We start from the raw sequence: 14,361 nt of genomic DNA on the forward strand, positions 1-14,361 counted from the left end.
TGCTATAACAAATTACCATAAGCATAGTGGCTTAAAATAACACACATTTATTCTCTTACGGTTCTGGAGGTCAGGAGTCCAAAATGAGTCTCGCTGGGCTAAAATCAAGGTGTTGGCAATTCTGCCTCCCTTCTGGAGGCTTCGGGGAGAATCTATTTCCTTGCTCTTTTCTGCTTCTATGGGCTGCCTGCATTCCTTGGCTCATGGCCCCTTCCAGGCATCACTCTGACGTCTTATTTCTGTCATCACATCTACTACCGCCTTTGACCTTCTTGCCTTTCTTTTACAAAGATGCTTGTGATTACATTGGGTGTACCTCGATAATCTTCTCATCTCAATACCCTTAATGTAATCACATCTGCAAAGTCCCTTTGTCATGTAAAATAACATATTTATAGGTTCTGGGTATGAGGCCATGGACATCCTTGGAGCCTTTATTCTATCTACCACAGGGTCTTTTAGCCCATTTCCATATATTTGATTATCTACTTTTATCCTTATTATTGAACAACATTCTGATTAGGATTTGCATTCCCATTTAGTCTGTCTATGGGGAGAAAGTTCAGAGATTCAGATCTTAAGGTTTTTGTCCCCATGACAGTGATTTCTCACGGCAAATTAGTAAAGTGCCTTCTGATTATGAATTGGTCTCTCTTTGTCTTGTCTTCAATGCACTAATTATGTGAATGATAGCCATTCTGGTCCATGAGAGGGTTTAATTTCCCATCATGAATGAACAAAGTGGCGTTTGGATGTCTACCCCTGTCTCTTGTGCATGAGTCAATATCTCGGGGCCTGCAACCAGAACACTGGCAGGAGTGAGTTTCTGGGCCAGATCCTGAAAACTGGAAATCCAATTGTGGTGCCTCCTGCTGCTTTCCTTGGACCACCCCTTGCCACTTCCCTGGAAGGACCCTCTCCATTGATTTCTTGATCACTCACTTAAATGGTCTTAGTCCAAAGTGTGTGAAGTAAGGTTGTGTCTATATAATAACATTTAACGTAGGGAAAAGAAGTCCTTTAGAAAATATTTTAATGGATATGAGGGTTTATATTTCTAAACAATTACTATTAGCTAATATCTCTGATAGTGCAACAATAAATAAAACATGCTTTTAATTAACTAAGAAAATAAGGCAAAATTGAAATCAGAGTGTTTTTTAAACAAATGAAATTATTGTAATGCTTTTTTTTAAAGCTAAATGGTTGTCGATGATCATATCAGAAGATTGGAAGTATAAGAAATGAGAATTCTTTCACAAATGTTGAGGTGATAGAGCTAGAAGGTTCTTTTCACAAAGTGCATCAGGAGGATTGGGATAAACATTTCCCCAGGGTGTAACAATCTCCAAAACTTTCTCTCCTACACGATGAAATGAATATTCAGTGTTATCAACACCTTCCCTTACATAATAAGGAAATTAAAGCATAAAATAGGAAAAACAAGCTAGATTTATTGAGACAACTCTGGATCATCACTTCCTGGAAGGTGGGAGGACAGATTTATTCTTACCTCTCAGCCTCCTGATTCAAATATTTGGTCTACATCCTCAGCCTGGAATGCCCTTCTTGTTGGCCTAGTAAACACCTCCTTATTCTCCAAGACACACATTAAATATTAGCTTCTCCAAGAAGGCTTCTTTCACCCTAAGGAAAAGTTGACCCTTCCAGCCTTCTTTGCTACCACTGCATGTTCTGTAATTTTTGCAGATATCTTTCCACTCTATGTGAGCTTCTTGAGGGCAGGGTACTTCAAAAAGTTCATGGAAAGATATGTATTATCTTTTAATTCTAATTTTCCCCAAACTTTTAGAAGTACTCTTGTATGTTGTATAAATATAAATATGTATATATACACACTATATATATATTTATTTTATTTACTTAACATAGCACTTAACTAAGTGCCAGGTGCTATTGCAAGTACTACATAAATTCTCAGTCATTTAATCCTCATAATACTCCCAGGAAGTATACTATCACCCCTATATTATAGAGGAGGAACCTGAAGTACAGAATGTTAAGTAACTTAACTGTAGTCATCTCTGTTTCACTAGCACTTAAGCTGATGCTTTGCATACAGTAGGCATTCATTCATTGAATATGTCTTTATTGAATACTTCCTATTGGTAGGCACTCTTCTAGGTGACAAGATACAGCAATGCAAAAAGCTGACTAAAACCCCTACCCTTGTGGAGCTCACTGGCTGTCAGATATAGGCCAAAACAGAAAAAAAGAGAGAGAGATGTAAAACAAATGTACACTCTGATAGATGGCAATAAATTCTGCAGGAAAAAATAAAGCAGAGAAGGGGACAGGGAACACTTGAGAGTCGCAATGTCATGTGAGTAAACAGGGAAGAGTTCACGGAGAAGGTGATATCTGAGGGAAAAGTGAGTCATGTCTGGGGGAGGAACATTCCAGGAACAGCTCATACAAAGATTTGAGGTATCTGGAATGTTCAAGAACAGCATAGGGGGTGGGAAGTGCTGCTAGAATGGAACAGGCAAGGGGAAAGAAGTAGAGGGTGAGGTTGGGAGGGAGTGGGCAGTGAGCAGAGCATGCAGGGCTTTAAGGAAATTTTTGGAGTTGAACTTCTACTAAAAATATCACTGGAGGGTTTTTGAGCAGAAGAACGACCCTCTCTGATATATGTTTTATCAGTATCACTCTGGCTTCTGTGTTTAGAAGAATCTGAACAGTGTCAAAGATGGAATCTGGGAGACCAGCTGGGAGGCTCCTGCAGGAGTTTAGGTGAGAGACAGCAGTGGCAGTAGTGCAACAGGTGAGAAGTGGTCAGACTCTGGCCATATATTGAAGGTTAAGCTGACAGATTTGCTGGAAGTTCAGATGTGGGGTGTGAGAGAAAGAGAAGTGTCAGGGATGACTTCAAGGTTTTGGCCTTCGCAGCTGGGGTGGAGTAGAACAGGAAGAGAGCTTGGTGGCAGGGCAGTGGCAAGAGGAGGTCAGGGGGTCACTTTTGGACTTGTCAAACTTAAAGTGTCTATTCATTGTCCAGTGGAAATATCAAGGAGGCACTGGATATGTGAATCTGGAGTTCTGGGGAGAAATCCAGATTGGACCCAGAGAGCACATGCCAGATGGTAGTTAAAGCCATGAGACTAGATGAAATCACCAGATGAGGGAATGACGATAGAAAAGACAAGAGGTTTAAAGACTGAGTCTTGGGGTACTCCAACATTTGAAGGTCAGAGAGATGAAGGGGACCCAACAAGGAAGACTGAAGAGGAACAGCCAGAGAAGTAAGTGTGCTTCTAAAAGCCGAGGGGAAAGGTTCCGTGGTTCAGGAGAGAGTGATCATATTCTGCTAATTGATCAAGTAAAATGAACATTGAGACTTAGCCACTGGATACAGCAATAGGGAGGTTGAAGTGACCTTGATTGAAGTGGACTGGATAAACACCTGTCTTTATTAGGCTTAAGAGAGAATGAGAAGAGAGATATTGGAGATGGTGACTATAGACAATCCCTAGGGAAGAAAAATGGAGGTGGCAGCTGGAGGAGGAAGCGGGATCAACAGAGGGTTTTTCAAAGATGGGAGAAATAGTATCCGTAGATTGATGGAAAAGATCCAGCGGAAAAGGGACAAATTGTTGCAGGACATTGAGAGGATTGCTGGAGTGCTGTCTTTGACTAGGTGAAAGTACGTGGCCTCTAGTCCACAAGTAGAGCAGTGGCCTTTTCTGAGGGCACAGAGTGTTCATCTACAGGCACAGGATAAAAGCCCAGAATATGGGCACTGAGACAGGTGGTAGGTGTGTGTGGGAGCTCTCTCCTGATTCATTCTATTTTCTCAGTAAAATCACAATGATGATGGGGGTGAGTAGTAGGTAGTTGAGGTTTGAGGACAGGAGAAGATATGAAATAGTCAGAATGAGAGAATAAAAGGACTAAGGAAATATGGTGTGATTGCTGGCCCCATTACAGACATACTCCAGATTTATGATCATAAATTTGAAGTGGGATGTCACTTTGCCAGTCACATTTAGCTGCACAGGTGTAGGTCTGGACTACAGAGAATGTTGTCTTTAACAAGGATGGTTGTTTAATCAAGTGAGTGTCTCAAAACATCAGAAGAGGCAAGGGAGTGCGGGGCACATGCAACATAATGTAAGTGAATTTCGTGTAAGAAATCGAATCAAGCCAGGCGTGGTGACATGCACCTGTAGTCCCAGCTACTTGGGAGGCTGAGACCAGAGGATTGCTTGAGCCCACGAGTTCTGAGCTGCCGTGCGCTATGTTGATCATGTGTCTGCACAAAGTTTGGCATCAATATGGTGACCTCCTGGGAGCAGGGAACATCAAGTTGCTTAAGGAGGGGTGAACCAGCCCAGGTAGGAAACTGAGCTGGTCAAAACTCCCATGCTGATCGGTAGTGGGATCATGCCTGTGAATAGCCATGCACTCCAGCTTGGGCAAAATAGTGAGACCCTCATCTCTAAAAAAAGAAAGAGAGAAAGAGAGAAAGAAGAGAGAAAGAGAGAAAAAGAGAAAGAAGAAATAAAGAAAGAAAGAAGGAAGGAAGGAAAGAAAGAAAAAGAAAGAAAGAAAGAAAGAAAGAAAGAAAGAAAGAAAGAAAGAAAGAAAGAAAGAAAGAAAGAAAGAAAGAAAGAAAGAAAGAAAGAAAGAGAAAATCAAATGAGTGCATATATGAATGAATGAATGGATGGATTGTTTCCCCAGTCGGAATGCATTTTTTCTCTCTCATCCATTGATTTAAACCCATTTTATTCTTAATTGCTTACATAAGAACTGTACCACCCAGCAAACATGGTTGGTTTGAAGCTAGTAATCATTGCTCTTGGATGAGAATAATTTAAGAGGGGCAAATGTTATATCACAGGTCATGGTGTAGAGGGAATTTGCTGTTTAAGTTTTCCCTTAGATTGTTTAGAACCCTTCTTCCACTCAAATATTAGCTCATTCTGGCAGCAAAACACATTGACCTCTGGTAAACGCTGGAGGGTGACTCACAGAAGTTTCCACAAACATAAAACTTTTCTTTTCTTTTTCTTTTCAGTCAGAACTCAGTATTTTTATTAGCATCTAGTAAGTGATATTTGGGTAGATCCCAATTAGGGGTGTATGTCAAGGGGCATGATGGTGAGGGGACTCTTTTTCCCTCTGGGACCGTGCTTGGCTTCAATTTTGTATTCAGCAGATGGGAGAAGAGACAAATATTGCTACCTGTCCTTGGCCAGGTTACAATATTTATAATGCAGAGTCTCCTTTAATACAAGTTGGAGACCAGAGAGAACCGAGAAACAAGGTGCAAGGCCAACCGGTCTTTCTTAGGAACCTGCCCACATCAGCCACCCATCATTTCCACCTCCTTAAAATTTAAATATAGCACAAAATCAATGCTCTGACAGCCTCATTCTACATAACCATCAGTGCATGCATAGCATGGCCACTCCCTGACTAAAGCCTCGTCACTCTACGTGGTCAGGGACCTTGGTGAATATGGTATGTGTGTGTGCTATTTTAAAATGAGTGGACTAAAAATAGCTGTGTACAAATAGGAAATGCATGCTTGTTGAGCTCAGGCTTGCCAAGGCCGAGAACTCTTAGCCTGGGAAGATGGCAAGTATATCTTGTCCTATTAGCTGGAAATCCAAACCAAGGGAGAATCGAAAGGAATCCAGTCTACAGATACTCTTACTCAGACCAGTGGTTCTCAGCACAGGAAGCTCCACTTTTTGGATGTGGCTTGGCAATTGTGGGTGCATTTTTGGTTATCACAGTGATTGAGTGAGGGTGTGCTGACTGGCATTTGGTGACCCGGGCCAAGACTGACAGATGTGTGGAACAGTTCCAAAGAACAAAGAAACTGTCCTGCTTGACTTTCAAATGCCCTGCAGGGCATTGATGTGGGTGAAAAATCTATTATAATTATTTCAACATAGACCCTAACTCTAATTTTCTTTCTCCTTTATATTATGCTTAGGGTATTATGTTAATTAAAAAAATTTTCTTCTGTGTGTAAGTAGATTATATCACATATGAATTTCATTTCAGGACAATGAAGGGAATGCTTTATTATAAAAAGGGGATGGGGGTCTGATATGATTGAGAACTACCATTCCAGACACTTGCATGTATCTACACATCTTTTCCATGGCAAATTTACAGGTTATCTATAACTTCATCCAACCTTATCCATAAGAGGTAGGGAGGCAGCGGTCCCAGCACTCCACATTTACATACTAAAGTGTGAAGAGTCTCAGTTAGGGTCTGGCTGTGATTCCTCCTCCTTACCCCATATTAGGAGGAAACTCAAAATAGGAACTGCCAAAATTTCTTACAGAAAAGGGAATCAGTGAAAATGTGCATGAGGATGGGAAATAAGAAGTTGCAGCTGGGGAGAGGAGGAAGGGAAATGAGAGTCCGGGGATGGCCATCAAATTAGGTGGAAAGCCCCCTCAAGGACAGCGATCTGTCATCTAGACCTCCACCTCCAAACTCTCCCTTATAGGAGATGTACACACAGAGCCCATCCCTGCCTCCAGAAATGTAAACTGCATGTCGCAATGACTTTATACACACAACAAACAGACTCCCTTTGTTCTCAGGATATGTGTTGGATGGTAAAAGGTTTACACTAGAATATACGCCATCCACTAAGATCCAGACGTCCCACTGACTGAAGGTGCCAAGGGAAAGGTTTGGAAAGATCTTCAAAAGAAGATCCAGAGAGGCAAAGCGTTCATTAATCAGGACTCTACAATTACAAGGATCTGAGGCCTTTCCCCAACATGAGGGTGAAGCAACTGTGAATAATCGCAGCAGAAGGGAGCAGTGCATGCCACCATGTGTGTGCCGGAAACCACAGTGGAAAACAGCCCACGTTTGTTGTTCATGTTTGTTTTTGTTTTTAAGAGGGAAACAGACTAATTAAAAGGGAGGTCTTAGGGACCAACCAAAGAGAAGGCCTGATATTCAAAACTCGTGTAGCAGTGTGGAATACTTTCTGTTGTCAAGTATAATGTGAAATCTCAGCAAGTAAAAGGACTGGCTGAAAAATACATGGTGTTTGTCTCCCGGCTGGACCTGTGTCTCATGGATCTGCACAGGACCTCTTACAGTGGAGTTATGGCTTGGACAAAATGTTTGCTGCATTAGATTGAGGCGTGGGGATGAGGACATGATGGAGGGAAGCAACAAGGTTAAGAGCAGGGCCAGCCTCCTGGATGAATGACCCACACATTTGCACAGGCCCTGTGCTTAGAAGGGTCCCGCACCCATTAATGCCTTGCTAATTGCTGGCTTGAAATTATTAACAATTTTTGAAAAAGAAGCCCCACATTTTCATTTCGCACTGGGCTCTTCAAATTGCATGGCCAGTCCTGGTCAAGAGAGTGAACATCTGCATCTGGGAGACCTGGGTTCAAACCCAAGCTCCACCATTAGCTGGTTGTATGGTCTTGGGCAACTCATTTAACCTCTCTTCATCTGTAAAATAGAACTATAGTAGTACCTGTCTCACAGGACCGTTGTGAAGCCTAAAATAAACTACATAGCAGTTTTCAGTAGATATTATTAGTGTTATTACCAATGACAAAGATTTAGATGATGTTGCAAAGGCAGCAGAGCACCAAGCAGTGCTGGAGTAGAACTGTTTTCTAAACTCGTTTTTGCAAAAACATTTCTGCTCTGGATGTATATATTGACGTCACCATCCTTGTGGCAAGACAGGCCAAGATAATTTTCCTAATTGCAGGCTTCACTGACACATTTTGTGCCAGAACCGAAGAAAAGTAGGTGTTATTTCAAATCTGTGAATCATCACCACACACTCATGTGAAGCATATTTCTTATAGATTTAAGGAGTTGAACTCTCAGCAAGATAATGGAGACATTATTTTAGAATGTAAAAATATGCCCATATAAAGGCAACTTGCTACTGAAAACACTTACTTCTGTTGCGTGGGCCTGTTGAGTCATTTTATTTGCCATACAGTTATTGAATGCAATATTCCCAACCAAAGAAGGTACAAATCAAAAAATATCATACTAGGACTACGTACTAATTATCCTGTGCTATTGTATTGTGTTAGAATATGGTTTGGGCTCAGTTAGAAATGAAATGTGGAGGTAAGGCCAAGTCGAAGCATTCTCTTCTATTTTGACTAAATGCCCCCTATTAGTTCCTTGCTTATCACTATAATTAAAAGTAGTCCTTGACAGTGCTTTTCCTTTTAAAATTATTTGTGAAGTTGAGAAGAAATTTTTAAAAGGTGAAATGGATTTTTTTTTAAAAAGGTTATAATATATTTAATATGTCATGACCATTCTACTCAGTGGAAATAGCTTGGCTACCATATTGTGACAAGAAACTCCCCCTGAAAGAGTTGAGTCATAGTTCTGAAAGAAAATTCTTCAATGGCTAGGAAGACAAAATTACCCCTGTGATATGGGAAGTGAGTTCTTTCCCCCAACCAAGCCTGGCTCCATGTTTGCAAGTGAAGATCAAGCTGGTCTTTGAGGTCTCTCTAAACATTTTAACCTTGGGCTTCACTCCATCACCTAAATCATTAGAAGTAATCTGATAAATGCAGCATGATGGGTTTAAGGATGATTTTCCCTAATTTTGTGTCTTGCTTAAAAACATTTTTTTATTGCAGGAAAACCTACTTAATAAAAAATTAACATTCTCGCCACTTTTAAGTATAGTTCAATGATATTACGTACACTCACATATCTTGCAGTTTTTTTTTTTTTTTGTCGTTTTTTCGTGACCAGCACTCAGCCAGTGAGTGCACTGGTCAGTCCTATATAGGATCCGAACCCGCGGCGGGAGCGTAGCTGCGCTCCCAGCGCAGCACTCTACCAAGTGCGCCACGGGCTAGGTCCATCTTGCAGTTTTTAGAAGGCTTTAGTGCCTAAATTTGGAGAGTTGTTGGCAAATCTTTGTAGATAATTAATTTAGACACTGACAAAAGGAAGTAATGGACTTGCATCTGAAATTCCCAGGGAGTGCACCTTTAGGGTTTATGAGAAAGCTCATCACACCAGGCAAGAGTAGGTGCACCTCAGGGCTCAGCATGAAGCAAGAGGGGAAGAAGACAGAGGTTTTCTGAGAATCTGGCATGTGTGTCAGTCTCTGTTCTGGGATAGGTTAGTGAGAATATATAGAAATAAACAAACCAAAATGTTTTTCCCGTATTCTTATCGGCAACAATCAGCACAGAAAACTTCTGTAACCAAATGTGTGGGGATTTCTCCCCACCAGTAAGCAAGCAATCAGTTCTGCAGTGGACACTAGCATCCGATCCCACAGGTTGAGGGCTCAGTCCCCAAGACTGCGTCCATTTCAGATGCTGGTCACAAATCCAGGCCTCTGGAACTTCTGGCCAACCAGCTAGAATTCGGGGTTCCCACAACCTCCTCTTTTGCTAGAGTGGCTCACAGAACTCAGGGAAACACTTCCTTAGGTTTGCTGGTTTATTATATAGGATATTACAAAGGATACAGATGAAGAGCTGCATAGGGCGAGGTGTGGGGGAGGGGCGTGGAGCTTCCAGGCCCTCCCCGGCACCTCCACCTGTTTAGCTATCTGGGGCTCTCCAAACACAGGCCTTTTTTTGTTTTTCTTTTCTTTTTCTTTTTAAATTTTTTTAATTGCTGGAGGGTACAGGGATCTACGAATCCCGGACCATTGTGTTACTAGCACCATGCTCTAAACAGCTAGCTCTCCTTTTGGGTTTTTCTGAAGGCTTCATTACATAGGCACTATTGACTAAATCATTGGCCATTGGTAATGAACTTAACCTTCAGCCCCTCTCCTCTCCCCAGAGATTGGTGGGTGGGCTGAAAGTCCCAGCCTTTTAATACTGCCTCTGTCATTTGGGTGACCAGCTCCCATCTTGAAGCTACCCAGGCTTGGCCAGCCATCAGACAACTCATTAGCATACAAAAAGACAGCACTTTGGAGATTGTAAGGATTTTAGGAGTTGTATGCCAGAAGAGGGGAGAGGAAAACCAAATATATATTTCACAATATCACAGTTAGAAATAATGAACTGACTGCTGCCACCCCTGATCCTACATGAATCCTTCCAAAGAACTATAAGATTGCCTCACCAACCCCCAACCCCAGACAGCTGTCCTTACCAATCGTGTCTTTCTTTTCCCCCAAGATTTATTCTTTCTGTCTCTGTTGGTTTCCTATCACATGTAAACATGCTAAGTGGCTCCCATTTTAGTAAAGAAACCAAGCAAAACAAAAACACCCTCCTTTGTCAAAACCCTCTCTTTTAACCCTTTTGTTTATTTTTTTAAATGTAGGGTTTTTGCCCTTTCAAAGCTATACAAGCATGGGTGTGGTTAAAATTGTCAATTTATTTTCCAAGGCCTTCACAAAAAATAGCAGTCCCTGCCCCTCTGTTGCTTCTTACTCCCCAGAAACAACCACTTTCTTTCAACTATTTTTTAAAAAATTCATCTTCTCATCTCAGAATAACATGGTTGCTGAAATCTTTCCCGCTTTGGCCACGGGAACTCTTGGATTGGCTCCTGCGTCCTTCTTGTTTTCTGAACACTTCCTTTCTTCCTGGCACTATACTTAACTTTTCTTCAAGCTCCCCTTTTATTTTCCCTTCCCCAGCACTAGAATTGGCCATTCTTCAAGGAGCCCTCGTTTCTTTTACTGGAGAATTGTTTTTAGAAACCAAGATCTGGGCACAAGTGTGCTCATTGCTATGTGGTGGACACTGCTTCTAGGGCTTCTGAGCAGACAGAGCTAGGAAATATATGCATGCATTTCCACGAATACACACATATCTATGATTATCTATCTATCTATTTACCTACCTAATTCTTTATCTGTGTATTAAACTAAATATGAATTTATGCTGATGTCCCAAACTCTAACCTACTACCATACGGTTTATTCTAGTGTCTCTCCTTGTTACTTTGTAACTTTTCCCTCTGTGAGAAACCTGGATCCTATTATCTATTGCTTATCATTTGTTCAAACCTAGCATAGATGTAAAGTAATTTCAGATGTCTTAACCTATATCCTTGCAAGGAACTAATTTACAGACTACAGAGTTTATGTACAATTGTTTTTATCTTTAGCTTTACAGTTTGCAGTCAAGACACCATTTTTCCAAAGTTACCTTAGGTCTGCTTATTCCCCAACACTTTCAGTAAGGTTATGTCATGCACTTGAAACAGAATCATTTCTCACAGTCTGCATTCCATCCTGTGATCCTCCAACATACTAGTTGATTTTTTAAAAATTTGCATGTATTAGAGTTCACTCTTTCTAGTATGCAGTTCTATTGGTTTTGAAAAGTGCATAGACTCATGTATTCTGTACTCCAGAGCCACATAGAAAATTCTATCACCCTAAAAACTTGCCTTTATAATCTCTAGTTCAACTGTTGATTATAATTATTCCTTTAAAGAGCTGTGCAACACTGTATCTGCCACCAGAGGGCTCCACTGGCTCATAATTATGAGCCACCCTCAACAGGGGCAATAGAGATCTGAGATGTCCAGTTGTAGATGGCTGGAAGGGCTGGGTTAGATCAGAATCATTGGGGAATTGATGGAAGCAGGTGACACATGGGGGCAAGATAAGTTCTAGGGGACAGGAGAGAGAGAGAGCAATTAACTGGGGAGGTCAGATTATATGGAGAGCTTCAGCCAGAGGTAGAATGTACCAGTTACCAATTTATTGCCTCTCAGCTCCCTTCATTGACTGATCTGTTAAAATAGATCTGGGCCCTTTAAGTGTTTTTTCCTTTGCCAGCTGGCACAATGTTTTGTCAGTAGAGGGTGCTGGAGACAGACATTGAAGGAAAAAGATGTTTTCCTTCCTGGTTCTGATGTTAGCAAGAGTCTTGAAGAGTATGCTTTCTTTTCTGCTCCTGGACCAGTGCTAAGTGCCTGTATGATGTAGTGTTTTCTGTGTGCTTTCTTCAGTGATTTTCTTGAATATCAGTTGTATGGCTGGGAGCCCCAGACTACTTGGCTTTTACCCTAGCCCAGGTTGCTACTCTGCATGGGCATGTTGGAGACCCCTGGGGATGGCTGTCTAGTAAACTGGATGTTCAACCATCATCCACTGGCTCAGAACTGCTGCAGCCCAAACTGTATGCTGGGGTGCACTGCAGAAGGAGGCCTCTCATGTCCTGGTCCCAGCAACACCCACAGTGGCAGCCCAACTCCCTCTGCACTCCTACCCATCAGCTTTGGCTCACCTGGGTCCCAGAGAGTTGTTTCTCGTGGCTATCCTGACATGGACACCACATGTCCCAGGCTTCATACCTGCAGCAGCTACCTGACTCTCTCTGCACCCATCTCCCTCTGTGCCCCAAAGGGTTGTTCTGCTTTCCTGACAACTCTGGGCTGAGCAATTTAGGAACTTCAACACCAAGGGGGCAGTGACCACACCCTCTTCAATGAGCTCCGAACCCTTCCTCCAAGTTTGTCCCTTTTTTTGGTACTTTCCCTCAGTTCTCCAGCACCATTTAGAGCCCTCATTCCATCTTTAGAGTCAATCCCTTATCATTCATTGCTCAATAATTCTTTATGTTAAAGGTTCCCTGTTTAAATTACTGTGTGGTTTTTGCTCTTGATTGGACCCTTACTAATTAAAGTCTACTCTCACCTGGAGAGGGCACAGGTGTTCTTGATCTTTTGGTAAATGTCATTTCAAGAAAGAGAAGAGAGCAATTTTCTGTTAGGGAAGTTGATGATGACACTAGTACAGTCTCTTTCTGGGTAGAGGGTGGAATCAACATCCTCTCCCCAGTAACTAAGCAGTAACTAGGCCCCAGACCCCAGACCCTGGCTTACAGCTCAAGGTACAGTTTTGGGAAAGGTATTTTCCTGTATAAGGAAAGGACAGCTTCTGAGTACATACCATAACCTGGAGCTGGCAAGGGTTCACGATGTTTGCTAGACTTCTGCCTACAGCAGAATAAGATGAATTGTTCTGCAAATATTATTACTTACAGTGAGATGTAAAATTCACCTTTTTTTCACTGAGCTTGACACTTAAAAATGGCATAAGAGCCAGATAGTTTCCAGATTAAGCAAAATGTTTTAATTTTTTTTTCTCCTTTCACATTCCTACCAACAATGCATTTCTAAATTTCTCCCTAAAGAAAATTTCCTGGCTCTGAAAAGGAAGTTTGAAATTCTTGTGGGTTTCTGCTGACAGACCGATCTTACTTTAATTTTCTTGAATGTTCTATTTCTCCTATTCTGAAAATAATGGGTCATTTTTGTTTCTGAATTTTACTTGGCTGTGGTTTGAACAGTCTTCTTAATATAACAATACTGTATGTTAACCATACTCTAATTAAAGCCAAAGTCCTCCAATGTTCCTTAAAGATTTCCTTGGTTAACTCTACCACACCTATCAATCTCTGATGATTGTATCCATAGCAATCTTGCTCATAAAACAAGGTGTATTACCAAAGTGAGATGTTTGCCCACAACCATATCTAAAGAAGGAAGAAATAAATAACTCATCTGAATACAGGAGGCATCTTTTTAAAGGGTCTGACGTCTCTGTCATTGATTTTCCTATATTTGTCCTCCTAGTATCAGGTGAGGGCAGAATTACTTTAGAGCTAAGAAAGCCAAATGAAATAAATTAGGGAGATATGTACAAGAAATTGTCAGTATTAGCATGCAGACTAGAAGTTGTATTTTAATTCTCTGGCTAGTAGTCTTTGTTTAAATGTTTGTTTATTAATTTTATCTTTTCCTTAATATAAGAAAGAGCTGGCTATGCGATAACTAGTTTTTCTTGAATGAGATAATATTTTTCTTTTTTCTAAATCATTTTTCAGGAATAATAAAATTAAGTATTATTTGTAATAATCCCATTACTCATGATAATAATAATGATAACAATGAAAACAATTTACATTTGCATTGCATTCTATTATTCACAGAACATTTTGACATACAATCATGTGCCACATAACGACATTTCAGTCAATGACAGACCACATATGAGTATATCATCTTGCCTATGTGGGTATTGGACTATACCATCAAAGTTTGTGTATGTACACTCTATGATCTTTGCGATGGACGAAATCACCTAAGGATACATTTCTCAGAATGTATCCCCATTGTTAAGCAACACATGAGTATGTATTATCCAATTTCATCCCCTCAAAAATCCTTGTAAGATAGATAGAAAAAGTAGTGTTTTCCTATTTTTCAAATGGAAAATAGAGGCTCAGAGAAGTTAATTGATTTTTCTAAGGCCACAGAGTTGGGATGTGGTGGAGGCTGAATTTGAACCCAGGTCTAACTCCAAAACCTGTTCTAACCTGCCCTCTGTATTCAATATGTGCTGAACACATATTA

Source organism: Cynocephalus volans, chromosome 14 (assembly GCF_027409185.1).
Source record: "Cynocephalus volans isolate mCynVol1 chromosome 14, mCynVol1.pri, whole genome shotgun sequence".
Lineage (NCBI taxonomy): Eukaryota > Metazoa > Chordata > Mammalia > Dermoptera > Cynocephalidae > Cynocephalus > Cynocephalus volans.